At 42.3% G+C, this 14,683-nt stretch overlaps 1 protein-coding gene across 2 annotated transcripts in view; it reads left to right on the top strand.

Moving 5' to 3' along the window:
• The window catches only part of RUNX1 (RUNX family transcription factor 1), a 176,662-nt gene that overhangs the window by 151,847 nt on the left and 10,132 nt on the right, over positions 1-14,683 (top strand). The gene's annotated exons all lie outside the window — the stretch shown is intronic.

Below are 14,683 nucleotides of genomic sequence, written 5' to 3'. Positions count from 1 at the left end.
ACTTCCTTATAACATTTGTTTCCTGGTGCAGCATTCTGTTACTTGAGATTAGGCAAAGACGGTGTCCATTGAACCTACCTTGCACTAAATGTATATTTGCTCCTCCTGGTTTAAAATTACTAGAAAGTCCTTGTAGCTTTGTCCCCTTTACCTGACATGCTCATGCTTCCTTTTGTTGACTGTTGGAAAATGAAATTGCCCCACATGGATGGGTCTCTGAACCCTTCAGGGTGTCTCTTTTTATTCCTAAGTCTTTTAAAAGACTTGCTAGTTGCTATTTACACACACACACACACACACACACACACACGTGCATGCCCACGATGAGAGTTGTAGACCTACAACAAATGCCCTATTTCTACTCTGTGGCATATAGGCAAAGGTGATACACCTGCTTCTCAGTGGACACAAACTGGCACAGGTTTAGTGATCTCACTGGAACTCTTCCCATGTACCCTAAGTTAAACTCTGGCCATGTCCGTTGACAGGGTGGTCCAAATCATATAGTCAATGATGATCCTCTCTACAGAGAAGGATTAAATGCTGCAGTAGGTGAACACAGAGGCAGATGTAATAATATACCTCTGTTGGTACTTGCAGTTTCTTGTTTTAAAGCATAGCAAAGGCCCTGAAGTAATGAAACGCAGACAGGAGCTTGATGTTATCTCACACCTATAAACCTTTCTTAGAGTCCACTGGTGGCCAGTATCCAGAATGTTTGAGTTCAGACAAACTTGCCTATGTTAAGTACAAGTGGCACATTCATTCTTTGGTAAACAGCATTTTGCTTCAGGGCCCAAATCTTTTAAATGCTTGCAAAGGCTGGTAATTGTCTGCCTTTGCCTTCAAGTATCTCAGCATTATCTGCAATGAAGAGATTCAGCTACGTCAGCACTCTGAAAAGGAGGGAGGGAGGAAGAGAAAACATTCCGTTTTGTATGTAATCTTCTTGAAATGAGAACTCAAACAAGACTTTGGATAACATGTTTGGTGTTGTTTTTTAACATACTGGTAGGAAACCCCCCCCCCAATGATTTGTGTTTGAAAGGGCATAGAATTATTTCAGTCCAAAACATATCAGTCGTCTTATCTGCCAGCATCTTGCTTTTGGAAACCAGAGAAGTCTCTCTCATACCAAGGTTAAACTTGTGCTTACTTACTACTTACATACATGCTACTAGAAAGAACTCATTAAATTTTCTGGGTTTTGTTCCTGTACTGAAACAAATCCCTTATATAGGCAGACTTGTGCTTTCTCAATGTATGAAGCACAACTTCGCACCAAGAGATTGCTATAGTACAGGGGTAGTCAACCTTTTTATACCTACCGCCCACTAATGCATCTTTCTTGATGGTAAAATTTCCTTACCGCCCACCAGTACTCGATGGAAGGAGGATTCAGCTTGTGCCCATAGAACCCCCTATCGCCCACCTAGAATCCTGAAACGCCCACTAGTGGGCGGTAGGGAACAGGTTAACAGCCCCTGCTATTGTATATCCATTGAAGGAAAAACACCTTTGCAGGTTTTAGCAATGTTGATGGCCCTGTGTTGAATATAAGGAGGAGAGAGAAACCCATTCTGTTTGCATTTTAATGTGAACAGCCCTGATTCACACTGCCTGAACCAATTTGCAAACTGAAATACAACCTTACTTTGAAATCCATACATCTTTGAATTTTGCAGTATCATTCTCTGACCAAAAATGGGTGGGGAAAACCACATATTGGGGGAAAGTGTGCATAAAAATGTATATGTCAGTGCAAATAACACATTAAAATGCATTATATCAGTTCGCAAAAAAGGGAGAAGCTTGAAAACTGATGCAGAAATGGGGGCAGACTGAGCTCGAGTAGAAAATGAGAAACTAAGAGGAACTGAAATTGACAGATTCACCCTTCCTTAGATGGATAAGAGGTAGTTAATCAACTGTATGGTGTCAAAGGTGGAAAGCCCAGCGCAACACCCAGCATGATATTACGTAGTAGTTGAGCTTCTTCGTACTTGAACTTTTGAGCCTATGTAACCAGTGCAATACTGTGATTTGAATATTCTTAACACCCCTGGTACTAATTACATTTGTGTGGAAGTCCCATTGACTTGGAACTGACTTAGTTCCAAATACTTAGAATTGCACTCTTCCCTTTAGTGGCATACTGACAGTGGAATATCCAGTTACTCTTAGATTTGTTGGGTGTTGTTTTGGCCTAATTTGGAGTCTTTCATAATAATGTTCAGGCAGTCCATTAACTTGAGCATCTGTGTCAAGTTCAAAGGATACCATTGGTTCTTGTACTGCCAATGGCAGATTCTAGTCTTTCTCATTACTTTTGCCTGATTCCACTACATTCAGAAAAAAAGCAGACTTTTTAAGACCACGTTGCAACCCACAGATTTTGGAAGCTTCTTTCAAGCTCTCTCTTTTTCCAAGTGCTTTCTATGGGTTAGCTTCTGCTTGTCCATACACTGGTACCTCGGGTTAAGTACTTAATTCGTTCTGTTCTTAACCTGAAGCACCACTTTAGCTAATGGGGCTTGCTGCTGCTGTCGTGCTGCCGGAGCACGATTTCTGTTCTCATCCTGAAGCAAAATTCTTAACCCGAGGTACTATTTCTGGGTTAGCGGAGTCTGTAACCTGAAGCGTATGTAACCCGAAGCGTATGTAACCCGAGGTACCACTGTATTTGAGTGCTGTGCCCAAAAATAGTAATCCTGTTTTGTTCTTCCAACTGTTCTCTATCAATTAATGAAAAAGGAACTTGTATCCAAAATTTAGCACAGATGACAAATTTTCAAGGGTGAGGTGCAAGGTTTATGTTGTGCTTACCTTACTTTTGCGGTGGCCAGGGGATGTTTGTGAGTGTCCTTTCTACAAATCATCTCACCAGCAGTCTGAACCCTGCAGCCTTCCTGGGTGTCTGCACTTCAGTTAAAGTTCAGCAGGGAGAACACCATGAGGTAAGGCTACAGAGAGATGGGTGAATGTTTACTGGAAAGGAAAGAAACACATTTAATATTTTATTTTTCCGCAAACTGGAAGTTGTTGTGAAGCTTCAAAGCTTCCTCTGCCTTCACAGATGGATGATTTTACTTTATCACGTTTTTCATTCAGTTGCTCCTGCTTCAGAAGTCTGTTTGGCCTCCACTTCTGATGCCAGAAGTTCACTCACATGAGATCACACCAAGAAGAAGTTAATATAATGTTTTACTGCCACACAGAAATACCTAACTAGCTTCCCTCTCATTCTGCTCTTGGCTTCACACCCCTCCTCCAGGAATCATTTCTAAACTCTCTTTCTTAAGTTCCTTATAAGAAATCATCTCTAAATTACAGCAATCATATTTCAATCTGCCTTTCTTCATACATTATATATGCGCTTACAGCAAATGTGTGGGACAATGGTAGGCTCTAGTCCCTGATGTACATGCTTTCACAGTACTTATGAAAAGACATCTGAGTCTATTCGGAGGGTTCCTTTCTAGATGTCCGTAAAACTTGAAAAATCTGTGAAGAGTCGTCTTTGTACACAGTGGTATTCAGAGACCATTTCAGACGATGCAACAATGAATGTGTGTACATGTGGCCACCCTCTCCTAATGTCTTCATTATATGTGAACAGGGTTTATCAGAAGCTGCTTGGTGCTTACCACCAGGTGGGTCTGTTGGAAGTTTGGGTGCAACTCAGCTTGCAGAAAGGGTGAGGGATCAAGTGGTGGTGTCCAAACCTTTCTCAAAGAGGGCCAGATTAGATGAAGTGAAGGGCCGTAAGGGCCAACCAAAGTTGTTGACCTTTTTTTAAGATTGAAGAGTTGAGCTTTTTTAGGATTGAAGTTGTGGAGGGTTGTTTAACCCAGGAAATAAACTGCCACAGTGGCTGGATTAAACCGACCAGTGGGCTGGATTAGGCCCACAAAACGGACTTTGGACATGCCTGAAAGGGACCTCTGGATTCCTATACTATCCATGTGCCTTACCAGCAGCATAAGGTAGTGGGGAGATCAGCATTGTGGTGACACACTGCCAGGAGTACCAGACTGGCTCCACTACTGTGTTCATCCCATCCCATCTGGTGGAAAACTTCTGGGGCTTATATCTCACTGATTCCAAGGATATTTGACATTAAGCAAAAGAAAATGCTATATTTTGTTTTCATTTCATTTTGTGAGGAGCCCTGCGTAAGCTCCTCCTGCATCTTATTGCCTGTTCCACCAGTTCTTCCTCTTTCAGGCTGGTCCAGGGAGCTCACAGCGATTTCTCACTGCTAAATGTGTTTTCTGTTTACATTTCTTTTACGCTTTCCTAAGGACTACCCACCCTCTCCCACAGGCTTCAACAGAATATCATATATTCTTATCTTTTCTTACAACCTCATAGCAACTCTGTGTGTGAGAGGCGGTGGATAGGGATATGAATTTGTGTCTTTTTCATCCAAAGCACACTAGCTTCTGACTTTAGGGCCCAATCTATGATAGTCCCCCATAGAAATTCACATTTCCTCTCCTATCCTCTCAAGGTTTCTTGAGCCAATGTCTTGTTCATATTTGACTTGGTGCTGCTACATTATTGTCTGTGTACTGTTCTCTGCACCTGTAATTCCCAGCAAAGCAGACATAAGATTTAGCTACATTCTGACATGAAGCAAGTCACTGTAGTCTTTTTATGCAGGAATTATCAGGTGTCAATGTGACATCAAGATAACAACAGTCAATGAATCACACAAGCTAAACTGGTTGCAAAATACACTGAACATTTCCTCAAAGCAAATTTACTGACACCATTTTTGAAAGAAAAAAATAGATGCCTCCTGTTGTGTCCTTTCATAGGTTTGACTGAGAGTCCATATTTCTCCATATTAGCTGAAAGATGTTGAGCAAAGCACAAACTGCCAAAGGATTTCACAGAAATAGGAGAGCATTTATTTAAGATATATTTAAATAGATAGCTGGATTGTGTAGTGACCTCAGCCTGACTACAAGATGAGGGGGGAAGTCTTTTTACCACAAATTTAGGGACTCACTTCCCATGTCATTTTTGCTGTTCTGCTTTAAAACTGTCTTAAGTGACTTCTTAGTTGGGTGTTGGTGGTTTCCCCTCTGATGCATTTTTGCATAATCAGTGTCCATCTGTTTCCTTCCCATATCATGCACACAGTCTTCTCTCAAAAGAAGATTTAAATGCAAAAATAGGGTGGCATACATGGGACAATTCAATATTTATCTAGTGCATCATCCATCTCTGTTTCAATTTCACTGCAGAAAACAGCAGTGGGTCCACCTAGTTTTCCTTCAGATGTCATCAGTCATGAGTGACAAAGGTTGCATTCCTGTGGCTTACCAGTCGTGAGGTTTGATGGAGCAGTGCATCCACCACCACATCCAAAGCCTTGCACCAACCAGGGCAGGACAGGGAGGAGAATCCCCTTTACTAGCACCCAGGTTTGCACAGTGAAGAGGCCCAGATTGGGCCCACTGCTGTCATATGACATCAGCAGGGTCAGTTCAGAATTCACCAGATCCTCTGCTTGCCCATCCATGCTCCCAAAATTCCCTATTCCAGGTTTTTTCACAGGCTACCAGTAGTGGGGATTCTGCCAGTGCTAGCTTCCGTACATCTTTTTGAGCAGACACACTGCTTCTCTGCTAACTTTGTAGCTCTACTGCCAGCAGAAGCTTGCAGAACTGGACAGGACTGGGGGGGAAATCCCCCATCCAAGTTCTGGGAGGGAAACTTCCATTTTATTATATGTAAACCGGATGTTTTTCAAATCACAATGGCAAAGGGATTATCTTACAGTGGCTAAAATGTGCTTGCGGTACACTTTCAGTGGTTATGTTGGATTTTATGTAGCATGTGTCCTTCTAGTCACAGAGCAATGTTCAGTTTATTCTTCAGTATCCAACTGCCTAATAGTCCAATTTCAAACTGCATGAATTCAACATGCTTAGGATTGGGATAGAACTAACATTTTAAAGATATGCTTTACAGCATACGAGGAAGACCTTATTATTACCTTGTAAATCAAGGCTGAACCTGGAGGGAGTTTCATACTCTTTGCTTGATATGATTCCCCCCTCCCTTCAAGGTGACCTCGCCTGTTAAACTCTGGAGGTTGTATTTGATATAACATTTACTTTTTCTAAGTCAATAAAATGAACCAGGATGTCTTTAGATCATCAGAGGTCTGCTTATTACCAAAAGATTTTTTTTTAATCATGATCTATACTGGAATTTGAAAGAATCTGGTTGCATTTCATTTGGTGTCCTGGATAAGGGTTTGTGGGATGATAATCTGCTGTGTGCGTAGAATGCCCCCAGATGAAGTTCTCTTTATTAGTTTGTATTTCTTTTTTCCCCCCTGAGCTCTGGGGATGAGATCATGAAAGTGTAAATGGCTGTTATGTTCAAAGGCACCTTTTATACCAGGAAAGTTTCTAACTGCCAACCTGTATTATTTAACTGTTACTATCCTAATTAGTTCACATCAAGGTCAATGTTTTGTAGCAAATGAACTAACTACAAACTCCACAAAGGGAGTTTTCCTTCACATTAAAGCTGTAGAAGTTAAACAGGAGAGGACCACTGAAGATATGAAAGGCGAGATTGATAGGAACTCTATTTGTCTGCAAGCTACAAAACTTTAATATTGTGTAATTAGTTTGCATCTTCAGGAGTAACCTTTCAGACACCTGAGGCAATGTTGTTACAGTTATCACGCTTCTCATGTCTGAAGAGATTATTCACATCCACCTCTGCAGTTCTGTCTTTCTTAAGGTAATTAAGACCTTGTGGGATTTTAACCTTCCGCCAAATACTCTCAAAATATGTGCTCCACACTGTGATATGAATTTAACTAGGCTACTTGCCTTCATGTGTTTTGAACAAATTCCTCAGTCCATTAGCCCTTATCTTACAGAAAGGATAGCGAAACACTGTAGCCTTCCAGATGCTTTGGACTCCAATCCCATCAGCCCCAGCCAACATGGCCAATGGTCAGGAATGATGGGAGTTGTAGTCCAGCAACTGTAGCTAGAGGGCCATAGATTCACAATCACTATTATACCAGATCAGGTTGCTAGGCTGGTGGCAACAGCAAGTCCTTCTGAGTTCAATGGGGGTTACTCTGAGGTAAATTAATATAATAGCATTGCAGCTTTAATAAAGCAACCAAAAAGATCAGGAGGACATCCTTCTCTATGAGGAAAGACTAAAGAAGAGGACAATATGGAGCTTACACCTTGATAAGCCTTGGAATTGGAGTAAAAAACAAAGCTGATCATACAGGCCTGTTATAAGGTGGGCTCTGGCCAAATGATGCTATTATATGGATGTACTAGGAATTCCACAATATGGAGTGGTGGCTATCAACTTTGATGGCATTATAAGGGTATCAGACAAATTTATGTAGGATAATGCTATCAATGGCTGTTAGTCATTTTGCCACCAGGATCAGAGGGAGCATGCCTCCAATACCAGTTGCTGGAAATCACAAGTGGGAGAGCACTGTTGTGCTCATGTACTGCTTTTGGGCTTCCTACAGGCATCTAGTTGACCTCTGTGGGAACAGAATGCTGAATTAGATAGGCGTTTTGGCAGGACTCTTTTTACATTTCCATGTTCACTTCTACAAATTCCAATAAAGCGATCGGTGATCTTAAAAAAAGCTACCATTAAGAACATCCAAACACTTGCAAGACTCTCAGTAAAAGGGCAGAAAAAGGCAACACAGCAGTTATGGTCGACTCTTTAGGACCTAAGACCTTGACGCCACCCTTGATGCAATTTAAGGTGGACTAATTTCAGTTTCCTGTGAAAATTGTTTCAAAAGCCCAAGCTTCTCCAGAACTTCTCAAATGGTTTTAATGCCTCAGTAAAACCACAGAAGCTCTAAAATAAAAGCAAACATTAGGGCATGAGGTCACAGCTTAAAGGTACCAGTGCCTTTTAAAAGAGCCTAAGTAACTTTGGCAAAGATAATTTTCAATTATATGAGGCATTGCAGCAAAAGGGTTGTGTGAGGTAATCTTGGCGCTGCCACACATGCTAAATGTGTTAAAAGCCAACCACGTCTGCTGAAATTCATATAAATGAATTGGTTACCTGCTGTGATTTCTGCAGTACATAGAAGCATTACCCCACTTTTGGCAGAGCTTCAGGGTTGCAAAGGCCAGTTCTTCCATATTGCAATATTGCGTGCTCGTCCACAAGTCCGCTTCTAGAAAGCATGGGTCTGAGTGGTTTTCCCCTTGACTTTCTCCTTTGCCAGGGAAAACTCACTCTTTAGCTCTAAATCAGAACACACAGCAAACTATGGGAACTCTGATGGTTGTTTGCTCCGGTTGAGTGCTAAAGAGTGGTTTTCCCTGGGAGAAAGCAGCGGGACAAGAGGAAGTATGGATAAGCCCTGAGCTGATTAAGCTATTCCATGACAAAATACAGAGATGTTCTGATTTAGGAGTGTAGGTGTGCTTAGGATGCTGCAGGTGTAGACCCAGAGTTGCAGCCCGGCCAGTAAAGCTAAGCCTTTGGGTTGCCTTAGAAAGGATCCCCATTTATTGTAGTGGCACCTACTCTTTGGAGTTCCTTCTTACTACACATTACACAGCAGCCATCTATGCTGCTTTCTTGTGGCAACTGAAAACCTTCCTCTTCCAGCAAGCCTTTTATGTAGAGATCTTCCCCAGTCCTCATCTGTATTGGAGTTGGTTTAATAATAATAATAATAATAATAATAATAATAATAATTTATTATTTGTACCCTGCCCATCTGGCTGGGTTTCCCCAGCCACTCTGGGCGGCTTCCAACAAAGATTAAAAATACATCAAAATGTCACACATTAAAAACTTCCCTGAAGAGGGCTGCCTTCAGATGTCAGGTAGTTGTTTATCTCTTTGACATCTGATGGGAGGGCATTCCACAGGGTGGGCGCCACTACTGAGAAGGCCCTCTGCCTGGTTCCCTGTAGCTTTGCTTCTCACAGTGAGGGAACCACCAGAAGGCCCTTGGCGCTGGACCTCAGCATCCAGGCAGGGTTTGAGCCCCCAGGTTGAGCCAAAAGATTCCTACATTGCAGGGGGTTGGACTAGATGATCCTCATGATCCCGTCCAGCTCTACAGTTCTGTGATTCACAGCTGCAGATGACTTTCCTCTATTATTCTTAGTATGAACCAGGCAGTGGCATTTAACAACAGAAACAGCAGCCAGCTACTTTTCACTTGGGAATTGGAGGAGTTACAGAAGCATCTGTTTCATGCTTCCTGCTTCAGAACTGGCCATGTGGCTGGCTCAGAGGTTGAGGCACCATAGGGAAAGCAGAGTGAAAAGGGTGGTGGCTGACAGAGGGCTACTTTGCCCTCGATAGAAGCCCAGTGTCCTAATGATGCAGAAATAAAAAGACATTCACTGCTAGTATTCTCCATTCAAAGAAACAGCCACCAGTGAAGTTTTCATAAGCCGTAGATTGCCATGTCCCACTCCCCACAACCCCTTTGTAATTCTCATTGGGATGCATTGTGGGATGTGAAACTCCAAAGCAGGGATTTCCACGATATGTTGTACTGAGGGAAAGCATCTTCCATAATGAAAGAGCTGGTGGTGGAATTTTACAGTGTGCTCTGTATTTTTCCAGCTCCTCATGTTCCAGCTCTGAAAAGGTAAGAGAATACTTGTGTTGTTGTACGCCTGCAGCACCTAGCAATGAAGTTGTCCTTTGGTAAGCCCCAACTTCTTCAAAGCCCTGAGTAATCCGGCTACTGGAAAATGACACAGCTTTTCAAAGAGAGGCATTAGGCAAGGATTCAGCCTTGATTTTGTTATTCATATGGGAAGATGGTGTGGAAAAAGAAGAGTAGCCAGCTGGAACTGGTGTTTGGAATCGGTGTCTAAGCGTAGCACCACCAAAACCCCTGTAAATGAGTTCAGATTCTGATTGGGGGACCCCACAATTCAAAGGCATTAAAGTGCCAAGTTGATTTTGCTTGATATTTCCGATGCAACCTAACAAAGAGATGACTGCTTTGGGGTGAATGCTAGTTGTGCTCATAATCACCTTTAGAAACATATATTTAAGTTTAGAAAGTTGACCAAAGATATCATTTAGCTTAGGAGGAAAAAGTAGAGAGCCAAGTAGGTAATTTTTGCTTTTTTAAAAAACTAAGCCACTCACTCCAATTGCAGAGAGAGAGAGGTGAAATAGTAAGAGACCTAGAAGCTGGAAAAATCTGATTAGGTTGATGCCAGCAAACAATTGAGGAAAATAATGAGGTACCACATTTTTTTCATTCTCATACTTCAAACAATTTGAAAGCAATAGACAAGTTAATAAAGAAACTTGTTTTCATAAGGCGTGTGGCAGAATGGAGTTTGGCAGACATTTCTGCTGCTTTAAATGATGAAAACAGTTCTTTAATTTTCCTGGATCGTATGGTAGCAACACTTGACTCATGTTATCAAGGGATTCAAATTGACACAGATATGTGGCTAATTAATTGCTAACCACTTATATCAACTTTTCTCCCTGATCCTTTAGTTGCAAGTTCTTTTTATTTTTTTAAGTTAGCATTCAGGAGAGAGAGAGAGAAAGTGGACGTGGGTTTCAAATTTGCTGGCCCAAATCTCTCTGCCCAAAGGTATCCGTCATCTTGCCAGTTACTGGCATATCTACAGTGCTGACTCACATCCTGCTGCTCCTTTTTTAGAAATACTTCCAGCAACAGACTTTATCACTGTGAGATTCAGCCTTTATAAATGCCACATACCTAGACCAAGAGGGCACTGTCTGGCTCATGGCATAATGATGACCCTGTTCCAAAGACAGCTCTCTGTGAAACAGCCTCACCACCGCTAACACCTTTTCTTTCCAAACATGACCTGTCGGCCAGTAAATCATTGCACAACCACAGCAAAAGGTGGAGGGAAGGTGCTGGTAGACTGGCTAAAGACAACCCCTGTCGCAGTCCACCGGGTAACATTTAAATTAAAATGTGACGTGTTTGATCACAAGCCTACTTGAAAATTTCACATGCGCCGGTGTCAGCCAAACATTTGTTGCAATCTGATGTTCTGAGCCCTAGGAGATTCCTCATGGTGCGCCCTTAGCATCCTGCGTGAATCTCTGTGAGCACCATTGATGTCTCAGCCTGTTCAGCAGCAGCTGATGTCTTCTTGCACCTTGAATTACAAGTTGCAGGATGGGATGGGAGGTATGAGAAACTGCCCCCTTTGTGGAGGCAGATTAAAGCCTAATGTGGTACAGAGCAGACATACAGTGCACTCTAAAAGTTGTGACACTGTGCAGGTCCTGCTGTGCCGAAGGATATTGATTATGTAGCGTTTTGGTGCCAACTGAACATTCTCTGGCACTTAGAAGATTGGGCAAGAAGCTTTCTACTGCCACCTACAGGCCAACATAAAAGGAATAAGCAGTCGACTACTTGGAAGAAAACCATCCATCCCATTACAACTCTGATCTTCTGCCATGCCACATGCTGATGGTTAGAAAAATACTGAGTACATGAGAGGCAGCACATAGTGGAGTTTCTTTACCTTACTTACAGAGCCCTTTTAAGTCGATTATATGAAACTATTAAATATCATGCAACATATGCACTACTTAATTATGGGTTTTTTTAAAAAAATAAAGAAGCCCAACACAACATTTTGGGGTCAATAAAACATGATGGGGCATGAATGGTGGTACAGTGCTTTGTATCTAACAGCTTGTTCAGCGTTAGGCTGGAGGCCGAGAACTTGTGTCTAACTAAACACAGTGCAAATTATTTGTACTCTTTAATTCTCACCCTAAAGTGTTTTATTGCAATAATTAACTGTTTACATATACTTTCTCACACTATGAAAGGCAGAAATTGATAGCGCTTGTGACTTTGAATAAGACCGAGAGACTTTTACCTAGGTTGCCGGTTGGTACAAATCAGCAACTCTGAGGGTTTTCAAGAGGATCCCACACATTGCTGCTTTTAAACTGTCTGACTACAAGACCAGAGTTGTCCCATTATGAAATGGGCTGAAATTTTGTAAGAGTTGTTACTTTTAAATATAATACCCCCTTTCTTTTGATGAGGTTGTTGCAATAGAGCAAGATGGGATCTTCTGATTTGACTTGGTAAAAGAAAACCGATATTGTTTTGGTGCTGATGACAAAGCTTCTTAGCAGTGATTGGCTCAGCCTCCTGCCTGTTACACAGGGACTGGGCAATCAGAAAGTTCAATGGCAGTGTTGGCTAAACTGTTCCGATCCTGAACAGGGAGCATAGGTGGAAGAAGATGCTAGAAAATGACGGGCAAAAGAATCTGGGACCTAGAAACATGTGCCTTGGAGAGGAAATTCTCTTATGGAACAGGACAAAGCAGCTAGCACTCAGCCCGAGAAAAGAAAGCTGAAAGAGAGACTAGGTGTGCAAAGTGCATATTGTCAGGAGCTGTAAGATGGGAAGGCGGAATTTCAGCATTGTTATGGAATTTGATATTTGCACATTCCAACACAAACGGACCTGATCTGCGTCTCCCATTGTAATGTGGGAGTCTGCACTTCCTTACCCACTTTCACACTTCCTGAATGGTCCAACAAAAAACCCAAATAAAATATGTTTTAAAATGTTTATGTTGAGGGGCCAATACTTTGCAAAAAAATATATTTAAAAGTTGTGGTTTTTGCGGTTTGAGAGGCAGTAATGGGATGAAACAACATATGCAAAAGTGGCACAGGCCAGAAATAGAGTGATTTGCTCATCCCTAGCTGAAGTTCCAATACTGATCTGAAATCGCCAACCAAATCTTTAGCAGTAGGCATCTGGTCTTTCATTCTCTTTGAAAGCAAAGCTCCTACTTAAAAAAAAAAGCCACCTCTCTTGAATGCAACATTACTCTGGCATTGACTTGAGATGACTCTCAGTTGTTCTGGCCCTATCTGCTAGCAGAAGACATTTAACAAAACCAACTTGTTTACCCTAATCTGCCTCTCCTCCTGCTCCTGAATACATTGACAGTGTAGTCACAAAGCTGGATGGAGCACAAAGCCAGGACAGGCCTCTTTGATTTGGGTTGCTCAAAGGACAGGCGTTTGTCATCACTCTGAGTGGTGCAGAAGCACTAGCAAATGCAGACCACAGTGTCATCGCTCAGCTGTCATTGCAGCTTCAGCTTCTGCAAGCCAGACATCTAGAGACAGAACAGTGTTTGATATCTGTCCAAGTAGGTTCTGTTTCCACTTGATGTGATTTGTAAGGATACTACCCAAATTCCTGGATTCACAGGACTAAAATAAATTGCCAAATGTCTCATTATTAAACTATGTGATGCAGCGCCATCAATAATGGCCCTCCTACTGGTACAGCATTCCCCTTTAGAAAATCATGAATTATTTTATTTTTGGCATGATCCTTGTGGTTCTATTATGATTCTAGTGTGGTGGTTGTGTTATGATTGAGGGCATGCACAGCTTATTTGGGGAACAAACTGATAATTTCAAAATAATTAAGAATAAGTATAATTGTAGAGGATAGTGGAGAAAGAACACAGCTCTGATTAGTGACTTCCTACTGTCCCTGTCTGGGACGCAAGTGGTGCTGTGGGTTAAACCGCAGAGCCAGGGCTTGACGATCAGAAGGTCAGTGGTTCAAATCCCTGCAACGGGGTGAGCTCCCATTGCTTGGTCCCAGCTCCTGCCAACCTAGCAGTTCAAAAAGACTGCAGTGCAAAAAGATAAATAGGTACCACTCTGGCGGGAAGGTAAACGGCGTTTCCATGCGCTGCTCTGGTTCTCCAGAAGCGGCTTAGTCATGCTGGCCACATGACCCGGAAGCTGTACGCCGGCTCCCTCAGCCAGTAAAGTGAGATGAGTGCCGCAACCCCAGAGTCGTCCACGACTGGACCTAATGGTCAGGGGTCCCTTTACCTTTACGGTCCCTGTTACATTTATTTCAATAGTACAGAAACTGTAGCGCCATAAGTGCCTTCTCCTCCTCAAACTTCCATGAATCTCTGCCCCAGTCAGGCTGGCGTAAGCCACTTCTTCTTTCCTCTGGTCTCTCTCAATTTGAGCTATACCTGTTACGCAGACAACTGACAACTGCACACAATTTGCAGTTGTTGGAGGAAGCAGAAGCAATGTCAGGGGCAAAGCCGAAAGCACAACCACACTCCCAAATACAACGTAGCAGTAGCCTACACACAAGTAATGCATGCATAGAGCTGTATCTTGCCGCCTGGTCAATGTATAGAGGTTTGTGCTTGAGTAGAGAGTTGTTTTGTAGGCCTTGGTACTCATGGCAGAACACAACTTTTGGGTCTGAACCTAAACTATTTAATATGAAATGCTGAGCTACTTTGAGAAGGAACAAGTTTGCACACTGATACTTGAATCTTTGGAACCTCTGTCATGTCCCCCCTCAAGATCACCAGTGAGCAATATAAAAAAAAGCTTCATAGGAGAAAAAATTAGCTGATCCCAAAACAGCTAAATGTGCAAAGAATATAAACTGAAATAAACAGTTCCCCTGCAGGCTTCCTGACAAAAGGGAATACTAGATTTAAAAAAAAAAATATGGTTGTTTATACTGCATAACTTTTTAAGTCTGATTTCAGTCGTGTGGTGTACTCTCCCCCCCCCCCACCCTGCCCCGCATGAACAAAAGTGCATACTTGGCACCTTTGGACAGGGCATAGCT

The sequence above is a fragment of the Podarcis tiliguerta genome, assembly GCF_965153285.1.
Source record: "Podarcis tiliguerta genome assembly, chromosome: 4".
In the NCBI taxonomy this organism is placed as follows: Eukaryota; Metazoa; Chordata; class Lepidosauria; order Squamata; family Lacertidae; genus Podarcis; species Podarcis tiliguerta.
This window is presented reverse-complemented; position numbering and strand designations above follow the sequence as displayed.